Raw genomic sequence first — 21,636 nt, forward strand, 5'->3', positions numbered from 1 at the left:
ATTTAGAATTTGAATTATTTTTAGAATATAATTAAAAATAATATAAATTATTTTTTAAAGAAAATTTAAATAAAATTAGACTGTTTGAAATAATTTCACGAAACGTTTAAATTGATAAATCACCTATAATTAAAGATAAGTCAAACAAAATGGAAGAGATTTTTGAAAAATTTAGAATTTGGATGCCTAGAAGAATGGTTAAAAATTTTGTTTGTCCCCGAATTTACGCCATAATGTTCATATCAGTATTATTTTACTGCCAATACCAGCTTAGAAGAGGATGAAAGGCATAAAATCTGCTTTTCGAGTGCAAGGCTGTGGTTTCTCGAATCCAAGCGGATGTAATACTGAGATTCGTGAGGGGTCTAAAAGAAACGTTTAAGTAAGTGGACCACAAATTACAAAACATCCGATGTGTTAAGGTGACAAGGGTCACTAAGCCCCGGTCTTCGGCGAAAATAAACAAGATATTGAATATAAATAGCACCGTTTTTTTTTTTTTCAAAAAAAATCATAACACCAACTGTTTATTCAAAAAAAAATTATAAAACGATAAGTGCTCTATCAATCACTGATCAGTCGAAAATAATAATATTCTAGTCGAAATTGCCATTTCAAAAAACGATCTCCTTCATAAAATTATTACATATGAAAACTTCATACAATTACAATTTATAAGTGTTCTAAAATCATTTTGGACGGAAGTAAATGTAAAAATGTTTTGAACGGAACCAATTAAGTTTCTACTGTTAAAAATTTCACTATTACGTAAATAGATGTTGTAATGTTTTGTAAAGAAGTGAGAGAAAGTGAGAGAAAAATTTTAAAGTTTTAAATAAAAATATTAACTTTAAAAACTTTCAAATTTACAAAAATACATTTTTCACATCCTTCAAATGTCCTAATTATTTTTTTGGGTTTCAAATCATACCACTTTCAAAAATATTTTTCATTCTAAGCACAGAATATTCTTTTAATATAACAAAATAAAAAGAGCAGAAATGAGCAAGGAAAAACCAAAATAAAAATTTAATAGGAAAATTAGCTCTTAACAATACAAAGGATTTGTTTTCATCGTAGTTTCTGACCCAAATTCATATAGGATGCGGGAAAGAAAGAGATAAGAAAAGTGTGAAAAACAGATAGAAAATTGTTTTCTTTAAATAAATATTTATTTTTCTCTTTCATATTTTTTATTTAAATGAGAATTTTTTCTATTCTTTTAAAAATAAAAAAATGAAAATTAAGGAAAATGAATGAGAAGAAAATGGAAAAATTTTGTTTTTTTTTTTTCATAGTTGTTTGTTAGTCGTTTTTCTATTAAAAAGTTTTCCGGAAGTAGGATAATTAATTTGGGACTTTCAAATATAAGGAAATGTAATATGTGAAGAGTTCATTATTTTGCCAAAAAAAAGCAGAAAAAAAAACAATAATGCAGTCCTCATTTCATTTCTTTGCATAATAATTTTTGTACTATCAAAATTAGACCATCACGGTTCGTATGTTTTATGCATGCACTTTAACACTCTACATAATCTTTTTTTCTTTAATTTTTTTTTTAAATTGTTTTTTGCTGAAATCTTAGAAAGTGTCATTATCTTTAACGAAACACTTTGAAAAAGGAATTAAATAAGTGAGTATTTAAGAATTTAAAGTTTTTTTTATATATAAGTTTTTATTTTTTAAATTATCTATTAACGCTTTTTTATATATTCAACCAATTGAAAATCGTATTTCAACTAAACATAACTAAAAAATATAAAAAAAATTTTGTATGCCACGTCTGATTTTAGAAGATAATAAAGCTAAAATAGAACAATTTTGTAAAAAAAAATATTATCATTTTTTAAAGACACATTTAGTTGAACCAAACACCCAATCAACATTATTATGCCCATTGGAGTTATTGCAGAACGTCAACAATTCATCACTACATCAAAAGCATATTACAAATTTTGCATGTCGTGAATTATTTTTAATCATATTGTAGATGACAGAAAATTTCTCCATATTCATTGCTAACTATAAAAATTAAAATTTTTAAACCACAATTTTACAAACCATTGTTTTTAATGTTGGTATTTCTATAGTTCTATGAATTTTGTTCTATTTCAATTTTAAATTTTGCAAGTCTGTTTTCAATTCTTATAATTATAGCAATTCTTTTAATTATTACTTTTTATAACGTTTATAGATTCACGATCAGTATAATGTAATTGCTTAAATTTCAAGAACTTTAAAAGGTTAACTGCAAAAATTATATTAAGCTTAAAACTAGTAACAATCAAGAAGAAGAATTTTTTTGTTAAATACTACCTTGTATTTTTAGAATATTGTTTTAAAATGCTAAAATCTACTAATATTTCTAATTTATACGGCATAAGTATAACAGTTTAAATGGGAAATGAGCCAAAATACCAGATAATTTGGAAACTCATTTGCTATCAAATTAAGATTTTGCAGAATTTTTCCATTTTGTGATAAAAAAACAACGCAAATGCAATTTTAGTACAATTACAGATTTCAAAATTATTCATTAACTTATGTAAGCAATTTGGTATTTTTTATTATTTCTGTAATCATTTTGAAAATTTAGGAGATTCCAAGAGTTTATCCGCTATCCGTTCTATTCATATAAACATAAAATAACATATGTATTAAAGCAAAACTGAAACTTTGCAACGAAATGTAAATAACACTTACGAACACCCGAATTTCGCTCAAATCACAATTGAAGCAAATACTTTTTTATTAAAAATATAAAAAGCAAGAACCAATATAACTCGGTTTTAAATTAGAATAAAAATGTACTTTAAATGTAATACGTGACAATTCAATAATCAATATAATTATAAAGGCTTCAATATAATATAGGCTTAAATCAGAATCTCGTAAGTAGGTTACGTACTCGTAGAAATTTTAAATTTTTATTAAAGCACGATGAGTATACTATAGAAAAATAATAAAAAATTAATTCTACCTTTAAAATAGTCAACGATAATAATATAAAATGTGCCAATAATATGTGTCATGTATACTTGTGTTGTGCTAGTAGAGAAACAAGAGTAGCGCGGTAAAAGAAAATTTCACTTTTTGTTTTATTTTATATTTAATTTTTGACACAAAAGGATAATGATTTCGTTTTTTTTTCTCTGCTTCTTTATTCTAATTTTTCGCTTTCTTTCAGTTTCTACTAATATTTATTAATTTATTATTGAATATCAATATCCTTGTTATGGTATGCCAATATTTGGCATATGGTGTTATAAATATTTTCTATATATATACATACATATAAGAAATTTTAACCAAGAACTTATTAACGATGACATTTATTAAATCAACACAAGAATATAAAAATATTATATTGTCTAACATACACACAGATATGTACGAGTACATATACATTTGTAGATCAGAAATATTTTGTGAATACTTTTACAAAATATCGCAAAAGATTACATAAACTCTTAACAACATTTTGTATATTTGTGATTCTTATACATAAAATATTGTGAATTCCAAAATTAGTACAAAATTTTTTCATCTATTTTCTTTGTTTTTTTGTTTTGCTGATGGGAAAAGAAAAATGTGGGAGAATTTTGGTTGTTTCAATAAAATTTTGTTATCGTGCATTTTGTTTTTGTATCAATTCTGAATTAGATATTGATTTTCTTATTGGGTTCCTTGTTAAATTTGGACTCATTTTTTATTTACACGCGTATTTGCTTACATATAAACATACATATGCCTACATATTTATTTAATTGTATATATGTATATATTTAAGTAATTTTTCTCTTTTCATTAAATTTTCAACACATTTTTTTATATTTGGAACCCTATACCAATAATATTATCGTCTAAGGTCGATTCTAAGGATTTTTTTTATGTAGCTAAGTTAATGGCTTTTGTATACATCGTATTGACTTTGTTATTGAAGATGTTTTTTTTTTTTATATTCTTATTATGATTGTTGCTGTTGTTGTTCAACAACATTAAATTATCGACGGCGATATCTTCTTTTTTTATATGATTTGCCTTGTTTTCGGAAAAGCTGTAAATATATTTTAAGTATATATGTTTGTTTTTTTTTCATCCTAGTTTGGGTACCTTTATTGATCCTTTGAGATTTCTCTTGATCTTGATAATTTCGTGTTATTTTTTTTTGTTCTTTCGGAGGGGATCAATTTAATTGTTTGTTCGTTGGTTGTTTGAATGGTTGGTTGGTTGACGTTGGTATAATGATGATTTTGTTTTTTATAAAGTAAATTGTTTAATGGATTTTTGGATAAAAGGACTAAATAACAAAAACAAAAAATTAAATAAAGAGAAGTTTATTTTTTATGTATATATGCTTGTTCTTGTTGGACAAGGAATGCTAAAAATTTCAAGTGAAGTATTTGTTATTTTGGTGTTATAAAGTAAATTAAATTCTCTTTAAAATTAATTCAATACAATTTGAGATACTATGGGAATAATTTTAATGATTTTGTTAATTTCATCTTTGTATTTATCAGTAAATATAATGACTATTACGAAAGAAGAGAAATAACGCTAAAAAAGGACCTTTTAAACAGTTTAAAAATTTAAATGTTTCTAAAATTAAAATAAGAAATTCTAGTGGAAAATATTTTGTAGGAATTGTATACATTAATTTTAAAGTAGGGGAAAATTAAACAGGAGTTGTATACAAAATTTAATCCAAAAACATACGTGTGACTATGTTCGATCCATTCCCAAAATTAAAATATTCTCTTCACTGAACACAGTTTGTTAATTTTTTTCTTTAAAGAATTTTGACGTCTTTATTTTTTTAATAAATCATAAACTTTCATTAAAAAATATATAAATTCTTCCATTTTATATTCGACATTATTTTGATAATTAATCAAAACCAACAATTTATAACTTTTGATTATAAAATTGAAAACTTTTTTTTCATATTTTATGATAAACTTCCAATTAAAATTTCAATTTAATTAATCGAATTTGAAATTAAATTAAAGTTAATTAAATTTATGATGTTTCCAATAAAGTTTTGCCAGAAGAATGTTTGTATTTTTGAAATTCTTAGAGGCTCATCAAATTCAATAAAAATTGATATTTTAACTTCCTTTTTTGGTTAATCAAAGTAGTAGGTTCCTATATAAAATAATTTTAAGTAAGTTATTAAAATGAAAATTATGAATTGTTATCTGAGCTCTGTGAAAACTTGCCATTTTTATATATTAACCCAAAAAAAAACTATAATAATTCTGAATTTTATACATTTAAGAAATATGATCCGTGGGCGTTTTAGCATTTTTTCAAATAAATTTTGAAAAAAAGGTGCTTATTAGTTTCACTCTGCTCTTCCATTGTCCGTCCGTCCGGGGACATTTTTACAAAACTTCAAGACCCTTAAAGATAAAACGCTGAAATTTTATATATACATAGCTTTTTGCTAGAAAATCTTTACCTATCTCCCTCCCACTCAAAGTTATTGTCTTCAAAAACCATAAAAGTTCCATTTTTTAACTACTTATTGTAACAAAACAACAAAAATTCTTTTACCGTTGCATACCATATTATTCGAACTTTTAAAAAACCAAATGGCCCTTAAAATTTACCGTTGTGTAAAATCCGTTTTTTTTTCAAATTTTGTATATCGTTTGTTTTGCTAGACCGGATGTTAGGTTAATAAATAATTTTTTTGTTTAAAGAAAATTCTTTTTTACCTCCACTCCCTCTCAAGTTATCACCTCTTGAAATTCGTAAAATTTGGATTTTTGGCACAAAATTTGGATATTTCCGAAATTGAAGCTTTTCTAAATTTTTGAAAATGCTGAAAACTATGGTTATACGTATATATCAAGCTATCTAAAAATATAATTATTTTTCTTAACTCTTAAATTCGATCATTATATTACAACCCTTTAATATTGTTTTTATTTCAAAAATTGCATACATTACTCATCCTAAATGTATGTAATCTTTTAAATATATTTGTATTAGAATGAAAATAATTTTAATAGCGTAGTACACAGATTGTTTTTAAAAGTAATATTTTCACTTGTTGAAGGGAAAAGTGCTACATTACAAACCATTGGTCTGACCCAACTCTATTTAAATTTCTTTGTGTTTCTAAAACAACTAAATTTAATTATGTAAGAAAAGAAATATTTTACTATTATTGAAAGATGAAATTAAATTAAAATTATGCCAAGTCCAGAAGATTTGCAGTCTTTATAAATCTGAAAAATTAATAATAATTTTGCCAGAATAATCCGTTGAAATCAATTCTTTGGACATTATAAGACTTTAACTTGATTATGACAGAAGATTTTGTTCTAGGTAATTCATTATTTAGGTAAGATATTTGTGTAATTCCAATTTTTTTCTCTAACTACGGGCGCAAGTAGTGAAATTAATAAGAATGTTTTTCTACAAGTTTTTTGAAAAGGTGGTACCAAAAACTAATGTAATAGTTCGAATTATTAAGTAATATTAACTCGCGACTTAAAGCCAAGGAAATATAAAATCTTAATTTAATTTTAAAATTATGCAAAATAATTTCGAAACGAAACATGCAATTAAGATATTAGTTTAATAGCAGGTTATTAAATCTACCACAAATATAAGAATAATATTAAACTTATTTAAATTTTATAATAGTTTCAATAATTTAATTTATTACAATTTATACAATTTGTACTATAAATCTTAATGATGAAAATCCCGATGAATTTTAAGGAAACTCAAAATACATTATGCCATTTAGAAAAATTCTTGATTTTTCCGTCTCGCATTTCTAAAATATTTTTTTTTATTCACTTACTTTTTTATACACTCAAATTCACTTGAAATATTTTTTAGTATTTTCTTTTCTTCCATAATATTTTATTAAAAATTATTATAAAGAATATTTCATTATTATTTATTTTATTCGAATTTTATATTCATAAAATTTATTTTAATTTAGGGAGAAAAAAAACAACAACAAAACCATAATAAAACGAAAAAAAAAAAATTGAAGTCGCATGAAGAAAATGGCATCGAATTTTCATTGTTTGTTTGCTTATCTTAACAATATTCACAACTTATCTTCTTTTGATATAGCATTGAAGTGTTCATTGTTACAAACTCATAACCTTATAAATTATAGATTTCTAACGAAATTAATTCAATAGAGAAAAATAAAATATTTTTTATATTGGAATGCTCTCATTAAAATCAACCATATTTGAATCTATATAGTAAAATTTTAAAATTACAATATTTCTTTTTTTTTTTTGGTATTGAAGTTTAAATTTGCGAAAAAATTTGAAATTCAAAAATAAGTGAATAAAAAATTTATAAAGAATAATGAAACGCGTGAACGCATTTTATTTATGCATAACAAAGAATATTTGAATATAATTTTGGCATAGAGATTCTAGACAATAAATTATTTAAATGCATTGTACAATCAGGATTTGATTTTGCCTTATAGAGGATTTTAAAAATAAATTCAAAAACAACACCCTAAAGGCCTAATGTGGTAATTATATGGGATTTTAAGAGGATATCTGTTTTAACGAATTTTAAAATTAGTTTGAATTAAAAATGATTTGATGTCACACAAAATTTATTCCAAAGAACTTATTGACTGAATATTTAATATCAGAATAAAAAAGGAATGTAAACCTTCAATAACTAAAATTTATGTTTTACAAAGTCCGTTGAATTCCTGTACATGGATGTACTAAAATTAAAAAAAATACAATGCTCAAAATTGCATACATTTAGGATGAGAAATGTATTCAGTCTTTCAAATAAAGAAAAAAAAAATAAAAGAAACTCAGATAATGCTCAAATTTAAGATAATGCTAAGACAATGTTAAGATAATGCTCAAATTTAAGAGTTAATTCCAAAAGTTCGGAAAAATAATTATATTTTTTAATAGCATGAAATTTACCGTTACCTTTCTACATTTTGTAGAAATTTTAAAGAGCTAGCGGTTTTGTAAATATAAGGTACAAAATATTCAAATTTTACAAATTCCGAATGCCAATAACTTCCGAAAGCTACTAGAGATAAGTGGAGAAGGAAAAAAAATTTCTTCTACGGAAATAAAATATTTATTAGTGTCTAAAAACTTATAAAATCTTAGATTGGTATAACCTGAGGTCTAGAAGAAAAATAAAATCAAAAATTTGTGAAAATATTGGTTTTTGGATAACAATAAATATTAACGGCCATTTTGTTTTTTAAAGTTCAATAGGGTACACCGCGGTAGAAGAAGCAAGCCACTCCCTTCATGCGTATGCCGAATTTAAAAAATGTTTCTAGTTTTGTTACAATAATTACTTAAAATCGCATTTTTAGGATTTCGAGGAGCTATAACTATTAGATGAGGGAGATAAGTAAAAATTTTCTCCAACAGAAATAAGTCAATAAGTCTAGTAAGGATCTATGTAAGTATAACATTTCAGCCTCCTATCTTCACGGATGTAGAAGTTTTGTAAACATACCCACGGATGGTCGGACAGAATGTAACTAAAAAGCTCTTTTTTTCAATTTTTTTTTGGAAAAGTGCTAAAAAGTATAAAGAAGAAGAACTCAAGCATTTAATAATATTGTTATTAGCTTCCGCTTTCAATTTTAAAAAATTCGCAAAATTTTTAAAACCAAAAAGAAAATTTTTTTCTTGTGAATTTTTTATTTCGAATCAATTTTATAAATTAGGCTTTCATTTCATTGATACAAAAATATGCTTCAAAGATTTAGGTATATTTACTTAAACAATAAAAATAAAAATGAACAAATGATGGGGAGGGATTAGTCGAGCATAAACCCAAAATACTTTAACAGAATATTTTCTTCATCTGTTCAACTATAAATGAACAATAAAAGCAATAACTGAAGCCACAAATAATGAAAGATAAAGAATATTTCTGAATGTAGCTATGCCTCATAATAAACAATACAAGAGGAGATATCTTTACGGTTTATTGAAAATTTTTTTGTAATTGTGGCATATTATGAAGTCTTGCTTTAGTTATTATTTCTACATAAGAATATTATATGAAATGGAATTGAATACATTGCTGTGTCTCTGATTTATAACGCAAAGTTTATAATTTCAAATGCTTAGATTTGTTAATAAGTCCATTTTAATTTCTTAATAATCTTTGAAAACAAGCTCGTTACATTCATCACTTGACAATATTTTAAGTAAAAATATACTTAATTTATATATGTGCATTGGCCAAATGATGATCATGAGGTCAAGATTCCCATGATAATCATTATTTCTTCCCATTAACTAGTTTCTTTATGTGATTTTTAACTACAGTTTTCCTTATGAAATTCTCCTTTGGTTTAAATCTCTTGCCTTCCGTTACTGTACTCAATATTCTATGAATAAATTTGAACATCAATATCGTGCAGCTCATGAAACGATTCGAGCCCTTAGTGATAGATCCCTGTAAACTGGGTTCTTTCCTCTAGATGTTGACATTATAATATTACAAATTTTGTAGAAAGATTTCAATTTGCCTTTGAAAAAAATAATTAAATTTATGTTTGCAAACCAGGGCAATGCTCACAACAATAATTTCAAATTCAAAGTGAAAATAATTGTTCAACATTGGAAATATTGTTACGCTATATTTCACTAAATACTTTGAATTATTATTATTAATCAATCACAAATCAGAAATAAATAGTCTTAATTAAAAATTCTTTGACTTTATTTTCTATTGTTTCAAATTTCTTAGTAGTCAATTCTCTTTGCAATTCTGCATTGGTAAGAATATGAAAAACAAAGGGAAATCTTGATATTAAAAGAAATTTTTAAATGAAATTTCTTTATTTCTTTTAACTTTTTTATTTACTTAATGAAATTTATTAAATGTGTATGAGTTTGTAATCCAAAACATTTCAATTATTCTTACTTTGTCTACAGTTTCCTTTAATAGATCAAAATTTCAAAAAATGTTTACTATGAAAAACCATTTCAAATTAAATATTAGAATTCTTTTAAGCCTACAGTCTTCAAAAGAACTAAACCAAAAAAAAAACAAAAGGAACAGAAATATTTTCGATATCCGGGAGAAATAAATTTGGAAAAAAAAAATAGCAAAATATCTATTTTTGTCCCATATTTCCTTAGAATTTAATACATTCTCTTGAGGAAGACAAAAATAATAAAATGAGATTAAAAACCGCTTGCCCTACAGGAATAAAAATTTTCAAAAAAAAAAAATGTTCATACACTTATCCTATTTAACAATTTTCATTTTTGCTATCATCTTATTCTTTTTGCTTTCTTCAGCCGCGTGTAGATTGAATGAACTAAGCAAAAAACAAAGATATTATTCTCCTATACTTCTAATGATGATGATGATGATGATGATGATGATGATGATCATAATGATGAAATTGATAACGATGATAACGAGTATGACAAAAGTTATTTTAGTTTTATTTCAATGTAACTAAAAATTCTTGATGATAAATTTAAAAGGATCTTTCTCTTTCTATAGGTATAATCTCCTTAAAATATTCCAAAAATGACAATATTTTTCTATATGAATGTCCCTCTATAAAATTCCATTTTTTTTTGTTAAGGATTTTGTAGATAAATTAAAGCCTTAGTCTTTTCTTTTACAGAAAAAAATTGTCACATTAAATTTTAACATTCGAATTGTTTTTTTTTTTGTTTTCAGGACAAAAAAATTTTCTTTTTAAACAAAATGTTTTTCATCTTTAAGTAGAAAAAAGGAAATTTTATTTTGAATAACAGAATGGTAAATAAAATTTGATGACAAAGTTTATGATAAATTAATTATAAACAATAAAATTTATAAATAAAATTGTTCGATTAGCCCTACCGTAATATTAAGATAAAAGTATAAATTCAATTATTCAACATGCGCTGAAGTCTATGATAAAGAAATTTAAATTTTAATAAATTGTCTTTCTCAGAAACTAAAATGAAAGTTTAGGTATTGGGATTTCAAATATTTTTGTTCCATTGTTTAACACCTTAATTCTGTTCGCCTATTTAAACACTCACCCGTTCCTTGTTTCGAAACCGCAAGCATTTTTTAAATTGCTCAAAAGCAGAAAGGAACCGCTCTATTTTTAACATATTAATGCCAATCATATAGTACTTTAATTAATAATTTTTTAGTTTGGATAATACACATGTTTTTTCTCCTAAAAATTTTGAAATTTGATAAACTGTAGGTAACACTGTTACCTACAGGAAATTTTCAGTTTAAATTTCAATTTCATACTATCAAGACATCAAGAAGAAAACACTTCAGGCCCCATAAATTATACGAATTCATGCACAATATTATACTACTATCACTCAATCTAGCTATATATTTTAAATAATTAGGCTAATATGGTCATGCATTGTAACGTTGCAGAAAAAAACTCTATTCAATTTTGGGAAAAAAACTAAAACTAATATATTTGCTTCTTATTTTAAGTTTTTTAATTTGACTATCTAAACATACACTTGATTTTTAAGGGTAAATGTATATATAAATTGATATTTGTAAATTTAAAAATCTAGGTGTATCGACTGATCCACTTACTGAAGAGCAACCCACTAGCTGAAAGTATGGCTCCACTTCAACTAGTGCTAGAACAGCAATCATAGTTCGAATTAAAAAAGCGAGTTTTTTTTATTAAAGTTCTTTTAAAAAAAATATGTTTTTCGTTGCATTGGTGTATTTGGCACCTATTATATGTTCTTGTGATTTTGTGTTTTGAATATAATGTAAACAAATATTTGGCAATCATGTGAATTTCTGTAAAGCAATTTTCCGGTAAGTACCTCTGTAGCTTTGCTAGTGAAGAGTCCGCCTAGAAAGCGATAGGTCACTGTCTCGATTGCAGTTCGAGAAAAATCAAATTTGAATCTTTCTGCCTTGGCTCTTTTCTTTGATTACGTCATTTATCTGTTCTGCAGTTGTATGAGGGAATTTCCATTAGTTATTATCATAAAATATATGTATATTTTTCAAGATCTAAATTTAAAAAACTTTTGGATTACAGTAAACACTTTGTTATATTTGAAAATGTTTTATATGAAAAATTTCCTATTAGAAAATTTATACTATAACTCCAAATATTGGGTCAGTTTTGACTCAAATTGTTAAATTAAAATATTTAATCAACCCGCATTGTTTACTCGACGGTGTTAGTTTAACATATAGTTTGAGTCTTTATCCAAAAAAACTTTGGCTTTCGAATTTTTCGCGTTCTTTCTTGAAGAAAACTTATGCATTTTCTTTATTTAACTAGACAACTTAAAGAATATCAATAAATTTGCAAATCAATTTGTTTCAGAAAATAAATTATGTGTACAATTTTCTATGCAAAAATCCTATTCCAGATAATTTTCAAAATTCAATTTTCACTTAATTTAAAACAAATGATATAGAAAATAAACAATATAATAAACAAATTATTTAAAATTATGTCAACATATTTAAGTTTAATTCCAAAAAAAAGTAATAAAGAGAAAATCCTTGGTTAAACCCCAATCAAAATTTGTCTTTGTATATGGTATTGAAAACCATTAATTTTTATTCTTTCTTTTGTTTCATTTCAACTCATTACTTGAAGACGAAGGACGACTAATGCATACATATGTATGTATATACAAACATACTCACATATTATTTCATTTCAGTTGATTTGTTTCATATTATTCTTTTGCAGAATTTTATTTTAAATTTTTTGTCGTAAACACAAAACGGATCACAAAACAATTTTACGCAAAATTAAAAGTTTTTAAAAACGATGAATTGTAATCGAAACCGAATTAATTTGCTTCTTTTTTTTTTCTTGTTATTCTATTTTTTTTTTTCAATAAATTTTCTTGTCAAAAAAAGGGTTTCCAATATTTTTCTATTCTTGTTTTTTTACACAATATTTAAACTGAAACAAAATATGTACATAAATGTTTCCTTTTATTGAGATCATTAATCCCAAAAGACTGACGTATCATGTATTATGTTAAAAAGGATTATAGAAGAAAATTTCCAGAGGACAGTGATATAAGAATCGAAATTTGAACATAATATTTTATGTGTGTATGTGTGAGTGTTTATGTAAAAGTATTTGTGATTGAATAATTTACAAGTATAATGTGTTAACCTAAAACCTATGACAAAAAAAAATCAATATTTTCAAACTTTTTTTTAGCAGCAATGAACAAATTCTTAAAAAAAATTTGACATTAAATAATGATGTTTACTTTGCAAGTGTAAAATATTTACCCAAATTACAATAAATGACAGATTTGATAATAAGGTTTGAAATAACAGTATTATTGTAATTAATACTTTTATACTCTGCACCTTCGTGAAAGGTATATTAACTTTGGTATAGAGTTTCTAACCATTTGAAGGAATTGCCTGACGTATGGACATATGTATATATATTCCTGCTCAGTGTACAATTGATTTAGACTACATTGATTTAGACATGTCCGTCCGTCCGTCTAATCACACGATGACTGAAAATACAATAATGCAATCAAAACCAAGCTTTTATAAGTTTTTTCTTTTCTGCCGAAGGTGGCTGCCGTTGCAATTAGACCAGTTTATACAACGAATTCGAGTAGCTGCCATAAGATTCCAAAAATAAATTTGAAATATATCAAAAAATAATAGAGAACGATATTAATATTAAACTTTTGATGTGTGTGTGTCCAATTACATTCTACTTATATTTTAAAATTTTCATAAAATACCTGCACTGGTTCGGGTACTACCCTTCAACTCCAAAAGCAAATTTGAAATATTCGAAAAAATAATAAAGTCAGATTTATGAAACTTGGCAGTCGTATGACTAACTTTAGGTCAAATATCATATCGCTGAAGTTTAAATGCGATTGATTGACTGATTCGAGTAATTGCCATACAACAGCTAATTCTAAATAATTGTCAAGATGGAGGATATAATTCAGTCAGTTTATACCAACTGAAAAGTTGTTTAATTCACATTATAGCATAAAAGAAAATTGGCCGCTTATAACAAGAAAATTATTAAAGATTGTAATAAGAACGTTGTTGCCCAATTTTTTTATTTTAATTAAACCATTTCCGACAAATAAATTTACAAAAAAAAATGAGACAATATCACTGATAACAATATACTTACGACAATAGTTGACAAAGATTTTCACCTATTTCATTAGTTCAACTAAAGTTGAGAAATTTTTCTTCATTTGTTGTAAATTTGATAATGAACTTAGCCTTAATCTTAGTCACAGCCATCCCACAAAAAACTGATGTTTCAGAACTATCGCAATAAAGGTAAAAGATGCTCATAGCTTTTCGTTATAGTGTGCTGGCTTTATATATAATTTAAACAATTTGCCAAAGTTATCCTTTTTGAAATAATGTAAAATCTTAATCAAAAATAAGAACAACTTCTTTTCTAAAAATTTATTATTTAAACGCACCATGTATATTCTTATTTTTTTATCACTGAACAAAATTCCAAATTTAAATTTTCTCTTCTACTACAAATCATCTTTTATAATATAATTGATTTGAAAACAGAAGATTCAAAAAGTAAGCCTAAAAATTCAAAATTAAAATTATAAAAAAAACAGCGAACAAATCATTGAAGAGCTTTCAATAAAAAAAAAAATCATTTCAGAATATTTCCATTTCAATTAAGATAAATGTCCCTAAGGTTAAATCAATATTTGAAAATAAAGAACTCAAATTCATATCCCCACTAATCTGCTATACATCAACAGTTTTTTTTTTGCATATATCCCATGTTCCATATCATATAGAATTTCAAGGTAGATTCACAGAATACACAACTGTTTTGTATAATACATAAGATTCTTTTTATGATACAACGCACATATTTCTCAAAATCGCATACACCAGTGTCGGCGACTTGACTTTTTATTACAAACACACGCAATATAATAATATGGAAATTTTTTATTTTCAAATTTACATTCTAAATAAAATATTTTATTGTTCAATAGATTTTTATATAATATAATGTATATACGAAAATAATTCCGAAAAGGATAACATGTAATAAGACATGTTATACATAAAAAGTACTTATACAAAAAAAATCAATATATACATATGTACATACACATTCTTATTCAAATACGATAATGTACACATGAAAAATGTCGAGATACCATATAAGCCAACGCATTAATCCTATTTTTATTTCTTGTTCGTTCGTTTTCGATTTTTTATTCTTATTCTTTAGAAATACGATAATATGGAGTGAAGTCCACCATTTCACATTTTTATATACAAATATACCGTTTTATATAGAATAAATTTACTTTTATATTTGAGGTTTTAAAACCTTTATATTATTTGTTTTATTGTGTAAGAGAAGGAAAGAGAAGGAAACAAATTTTTTTTTTAAAAAATGAGTTGAATTTAAAATTTTGATTTTATCTTTAAAAGTTAAAATTCTATTCATTTCGTATTTTACCAAAATGTTCTCTCACACTCGCTTTAATGTTTTTTCAGCACACCATATAGATTTTATATTTTGCTTTTTTGATAAGAAATATGATGAAAGCAATTGAAAATATTATAAGAAGAGAATTGGGAATTTTAGAATGCAAAATGAAGGTGGTAAAAAAAACAAAATGAGAATACTTTAAAAATTGAAAATTTTCATTTATCTTCGAGAAACACAAAAATATTCAAAAGAGTAAGTAGTTATTTTAAGTTGAAAAGGTTTATTATAAGTGTAGTAGGTGATCTGGATTTTTTTTGAGAAATTATTATAGTGGATAATGTGGAATGATAAATTCAATAAGGATATTAAAATTTGGAACAAACGTATTTAATTTAAAAATACATTAGACGGGAGTGGCACAATATTTTTTAAGCTCTACGATATTGACGAAATTTCCCTTTTAAAGACTGCAAAGCAAAGTCCATATTAAATTATTTTATGTAAATGAATCAAAAGTCTTTATTAAAGTAGTTATCAAATAATTTTTAATCAAATAAATTTGTAATAATCAGAATTTTACTAATTATTTGGAGAAATAAGTCATTCTCAAAATTTGCCACCATAAAAGCAAAATTTTCTATACTTACATATTTTTTTCCAAAATTATTCTACATATTAAATACAGCATTGTTGCCAATTTTTTCATCCAGAATCGAAATAACAAGGAAGTAATTCAAATAGACTTTTAAGTAAATTTAATTTTAATTTTGTTAACTAATATTGAGTTGAAATAACTTCATTTTCCTAGAATAAAGTTGCCAAATACATATACGCCTTATATTTTAATAAATTTTCTTAACAAAACGAATTTTATAGGCCCTTAATTTTCAAAACAACATAGATAATTAATAAAATTGCGTTCGAAAATTTTTGAAAAGATTGTTCATTTAACTTTTCAGACATCAATTCCACGGTTACAATTGCAACGATTTTCACTTTTTTTTCATTAAACTAAAGATATGGTAAACAAAATTTGAGTCTTAATCTGGAACTTTAGCTTGAGTTCTTATTTAAAAATCTTCCATCTTTTTTGACTCATTCTCAAAATTCATATCGTCCAGTATAGAATAAATTGAATGAAATCCTTTAAAACAATACTTGTACAATAAAATTTGACCTTAAAAATGACATTTTCTTGCTATAACTAAGACCTTTTCAAAAACAAAAAAAAAAAAACAAACATTTTCCATTGAATCTAACAAAATATTTTAAATAATAAAGTTTTTTTCTGATGGCAAATAAATTTTATTTAACAATCCAAATGGAAACCATCTGATCAGACCTGAATGAATATATTTTGCAAAAAAAAAAATGTCATCAACAACAAAAATTGAAAATATACTTGTCTCTTAAGAATTCAAAAAAGAAAAGTTTAATAATTTTTTACTGAATTTGTAAACAGAAAAGTTTCTCCTTCAATTCTTGCCTCTTTTTTGTTTTTTTGTTTTCTTCCTTCGGTCGTTAAACCATAAATTTAAAGTTTTCGATTTTATCCTTCAAGGCCTTTTAATTTTTTATTGTATTTTATTTATTTATTAATAATAAATAAAAATAACTTTGATAAAAATGTCACATTTTTTAAGGGCGCATCCCTTCTGTATCAAAAAAAAAGAAAAAACAAAAACAAAAATACAATCCGATGTCGCAGAGAACAAGAAAATTCTCAATAAATTTTTGCATTTTACTTCTTTTATTTTGTTCTTATTTTTTTTTATTGTGATATTTCTTTTCTTTTCACGTTTTTAAATATTTATTTTAAATTTTATTCAAATCCTTACTAAAATGAATCCTTATTCTTATCGTATTCATAGTATGGCAGGTCTGCCTGTGTTTCATTATTTACACGATGTTCGTTAGATTACTTAAGGCTTTTAAAAATGAAATTATAAAAAGAGAAAAAAAAGCAAAGAAAAATTACTAAAACGCCATAAATTTTATCCTGGCTTATGATCCTTTTTCTTTTTTGATCCATTTACGGTTATTATTTTTTGCTTGGTCATAAAACTTTTTTGCGAATCAATTTAAAAATAAATTTTAGGAATCATAACCTCCTTCTATTGAATTCGTTGTTTGTGTTTTAATTTCTTTTATTTTTTTTTTTAAACGCGTATGAAAATTGTAGTATAAAATGAACGAGACTTGATTATATTTTAACAATCAAATTATTCAGCAACTTTACTAATAAAGATTAACGTTTTTTATTTGTAGTAGAGAAGAACAAAATTTATGATCCTACTAAATTTGACATAAAATTCTACGTAGACGTATAATGATAATGAAAAACCTGTAATTACCGTAAAGATATAAATAAGGCATGTAAGTAAATAAAGTTTAGATTTCATGATTCAGCAGAGTTTCTGTTGCTTTCATTTTTCTAATTTCCTGTTTTTTTATATTGAAATCTAAAATTTACTTTTAAATAACAAAAAGATGAAATAATTTTTGAATGAAGTCTTTGTATACTATAAAAGATGAAGTATTAGGCCAAGTCTGGAATAAGCAGAATAATTTTCATATTGTTGAATCATTATTACATGAATACCATATTATATAAGGTACTCGTATATAAAAATGAAATTGTCAAAGTTTGATAACAGTTCATAAATTTCTATATTAAACAAAAATTTTATAGTAAAAGAAGTTTTCACCAAATTATTAATTTCAGATTCATCAAGGAGAATGGGAACTTCTTTACAAACAGAATCTCTTCTCATAAGCACTTTGTCTTAATTTACATGACCATCTTTACTTTATATCCTAAAACAAAAATATTTTAGTCTTAGGAATGAAAATTTTAATTAAATAAATGAAGTTGTCTTTAATTTTTGTGAAGGTTATTATGTTAATTGTTTAATTAAGACGCAAATTATTATTAATAGACGCAAAATATTATTAATTTTAAATATGTTGCTTCCGTTGATAATAATCTAGTATTAAAAAATAATATTGATTAATTAAAGCACAAAATAGAGTAGAATATTTGCATGTCCTTATCACCTAAAAGTATGCAATTTTTTACATTGTCTTAAAATTTTCATCTCTCATTTTCTTTGTTAAACTAGCTATTTGTTTTTCATTTATTCTCCCAAAATTGGAAAAATTTTGTGATTTTTTAGGAAAAAAAATAAGAATTAAGTTTTATATTTCAATACTATCTTCTTCTGACTCAAAATAACACTTATTTAATCTATTAACTAGTTAACTTTTGGCATGCATATATTATTATATGAAATATGTACACCAAAAATTATGAAATTTTTTGTAGAATATGTTGAAAAAAATTTTATGGCAAAGCACATATAGCTTTGCTGCATTATCATTCAAAATGCTAAAAAAATTTTGATATAAATCGCAACATCAGCATAGTCTTAAGAACGAGAATACCTAAATCCTCAAGAAATCAATTTTAAAGAACGAGAATATCTAAATCCTAGCAACAAAGTGACGTTAAACGAGTTATAAACCTATCGTCAGTAATTTATTTTTCACATTTATTTTATACTGATTTAAAATTATTTCGTAAATAGCCAAAAATCTATTGTTAAGGAAAGCTTAAAACTAATTCAGATTGGAACTAAGTGAGATTAATTAATCAACTAACATCTGTGGAAAATTCGAATTTAGAATAAAAATAGAAACTATACCAAACTTATACGACTTAAAAGAAACTTCGAAATTGACTTAGAAATTTTACGAATTAAACTATTTACCCCTATAATCACTAATTGATTTATTTGAATTATAAAAAATAAGATTATTAGCTGATTTTAAATAAAAGAATAGTAAACCTTATTAAAATTCTTTAGAGATACTTCATATTTGAAAACATCCAAAAAACTTAACTTATTACCTTACTCAAAATGAAATTATTGTTTCTAAGTACTGGGGATAAAATTACAAAATTGTTTCATAATATTTTAATTACACAAATCTTTTCAGATTATTCTATTTATCTATAAAATTTGCATATGAAAAATAGAATGAATTCTAAGAGCACATAATTTCCTAAAAATCTCATCTTTAAAATTAAAATTGTATGTAACACATTCTTCTTCTCTACTGTATATGTGGTTACCAAAAAACTACAAGAAAAAAAAAAAGGAAAAAATGGCACTTTATACTCGTATATAATCCAAACGAAAAATTTTCCCTTGCAACAATTACAATCCCATTTTCTATTACTTACAAATACATTAACCTCTGCAGAATACAATAATAAAATATTATTATACAAGTCCACCAGTACTAATACATCATAGAATTCTCTTAGGAATGCCTTAATTAAGATGCTTTCAATGTACTCTTGTATAATTCTACTAATGGAATTTACTAACAAAAGGATTATTTCATGACAGAGACATTTTTTTTTTCCTCTCTTAAAGGAAAAAGAAGGTTGTGGATCATGGAAAAAGAAAAGGATATAACAATAATATTCAATTGCAAACATATTGTATTGCACATACTTATATTTATAATAAATTAAATTTTTAACGAGATTTATGGATTTGATGAAGTGAAACTCGTAAATTTTGCAAAAATATTTTTGTAAAAGAGATTTAAATAATTTAATTCAGAATGATTTAACTAATGTCCTGTTAGTTTAATTAATTTTTAATTAAAATATGGTCATTCAATAAAAACTGAAACACAACTCACTTAAAATTGCAACATTCATTAAGGTGTTTGATGAATTGAAATGGTAATAGAATCGCTACAGCTCTTCTAACACTTTATTCCTTCTGTTGGAAAGAAAAATTGATGTATTTAAATTTGATTTGGTGAATATAATTTGCGTTGATTAAAAATTTTAGTCGCTAAAACTTTGAATTGCATAAACTTTTAGTGGGGAATAATTGTATCGGTAAATAGGCTGCTGGAAGAAAGAGATTTCAATAATTAAAATTTTGATTTCGTTACAACAAGAATTTCGTAACCATAAACAAATATATATGTAGTCTTGTATAATAACTTGAAGCACTCTTTCTATTCGGACTAATTAGTATTCGTCGTCCAACAAAAGAAATTTTATAAAACACATAAAACTGTAAGCGCTAACCAAATCACCAGTACTACACTAACAAATAATGCTAATTGTTAACAAAGATTAATTTGATTCTTCTTAGATTTTCGAACAAAATCAACTCAATGCAGCTCGTCACATTTAGCAAATTTTTCACTTAATGGGGGCATTGTATAGAACTAGATTTTAAAATTCTTCCATTATTCGAGAACAGATCACTCAGAGTAGCATCCTTTTGAGCACTTTATAATTGTAAAGTTTAACCCTCCTTTGTTCTTAAAAAAAAACTACGTTTTTATACTTCATGTGTAGATTTCTACACATATGAAATATCTATTATTTTTTTATACTTTATTCAAATCAAAATGTAGAAAAAGGTGAAAATATATTAAATTAATTTATTTGAAAAACATTTTGTGCAAACATATCTATTGTGCTCCGCTTTACAACATGGTTTTTTGCAACAACAGCAGATTGTCTCATGTACGTTATTTTTTTTCTTTGAATCTTCTTCGTAGCAAATGTGGCATCTACCTCTTCCTTTGAGCTGTTCTGGAATGGTTTTTAGGCGTTTTAAAGCTGGGGCTTCGTTTTCAAAATCAGAATCCTGTTCTGTTATATTTTGAAGCAGTGATGATGACATCAAATAACCAAAAATCTCATATGTGTAGAAATCTACACACATGGGACAAAAAGAGATATTTTTAAATTAAGCAGTGACATCTACCTTAAAGTCTTTAAAATTATGTGTTTCTGGTATTAAATAGAGAAACTAACAAAGTCATGAAGTTTCTTGATTTTGGTGACAATAGTTGCCGCAAAATTCATAAATAAAAAACTTTTTGTGTAGGTTTCTACACAAGGTATAAAGGAGGGTTAAAATTATATTTGTAAAGTAAAATAATTAAAATAAGATTTAAATTACATAAGCAAAGCAGTTATAATTCAATATTGTACGATTAAGATTTTCCTTATTTCTTCGGTGGACGAAATTGAATTTTGGTTTCATATCAATTTTATCTGTTTGTACTTGTTTTTATATGGAAAACCGCAGCAACAAATTCCCACAAAATTAAAATAATTTCATAAAATATCTACGACA

This window comes from Condylostylus longicornis, unplaced genomic scaffold (genome assembly GCF_029603195.1).
Source record: "Condylostylus longicornis isolate FDR11 unplaced genomic scaffold, ASM2960319v2 ptg000018l, whole genome shotgun sequence".
Classification (NCBI taxonomy): Eukaryota; Metazoa; Arthropoda; class Insecta; order Diptera; family Dolichopodidae; genus Condylostylus; species Condylostylus longicornis.